Here is a 1,108-nt window from a genome sequence, read left to right on the forward strand (position 1 = left end):
TTCATAATTAGTTGCTCTGAAGTATCCAGAAAATGTAAAATCTTCTTAAAAATATTTCTTCTTGAAAAAAAGTTTTGGCTTTTTTCTATGCTATATATTGACTGAAGGAACAATATTGCTAATTCTAAACAGGAATCTCTATTTTATGCATGTTTCAAAGTATGCTGTGCCATATCCAAAGCCGGTCACCGTACACTGGACAAAAATACTAAGAGTTTTTAAGTGGTGTCAGAATAATCCCGACTAGGTCCAGGTGGGACAGGCCTCTGTGTGTCNGTTTTTAAGTGGTGTCAGAATAATCCCGACTAGGTCCAGGTGGGACAGGCCTCTGTGTGTCTCTAGTCATGACCATAGTGAACTAAATGAGTAAGGACCTACGCAGGTGGGTTTATTGTAGTTTGTCGCTGCTACCAGATGCTATTAGTTTGGGGTTCATAAAACTGAAAGCCAGTGCATTATCTGTGTGATGTGGGAGACTAGTCAGAACTTTCTGCGTCTGTTTTCATGGAGTCAGATAGTATGTCATGCTTATACAATTTGTAGACTGCATTCTGTAGACATTGTCAATCCAAACAGCCCAAACATGTGCTACTTCAGACAAGATTGGATATCATAGAAGCCTGTTACCTCCCTGGATTTAAACGGAGGTTCTTTCTGATTAAGGGTGAGAGNTCATAGAAGCCTGTTACCTCCCTGGATTTAAACGGAGGTTCTTTCTGATTAAGGGTGAGAGTTTTTTCTTTCGTGGGAATTAAGATCAAACTACCTAAGAGAGGTAGCCTCTCCAGGATCAGATCACCTGGAGTGGATTCTGGATTTGAGTGCCTCCTGTAATCAAAGTTGTCCGCTTTTGTAAATAACAAATTGTCACCCAAAAGGAGTAAACTTCATGGATAAATCTTCTGGCTTACAGAGAAGCCAGGGATGGCTTTGTGAATGTGTTTATCCCCACAGAGGAACAACACATCTTGGAAAGGAAAATCCAACTGAGCTTTGGTGGTTGCGCAGGGCAACCTCTAGCACATGGCCAGTGTTTTCAAAGGTACGTTTTCTGAAGTCGGAGTCCACAGGCATGCTGGGGGTGATGAGCTAGAAAGGCAGAAACCTA

The sequence above is a fragment of the Galeopterus variegatus genome, unplaced genomic scaffold (assembly GCF_000696425.1).
Source record: "Galeopterus variegatus unplaced genomic scaffold, G_variegatus-3.0.2 Scaffold6104, whole genome shotgun sequence".
Lineage (NCBI taxonomy): Eukaryota > Metazoa > Chordata > Mammalia > Dermoptera > Cynocephalidae > Galeopterus > Galeopterus variegatus.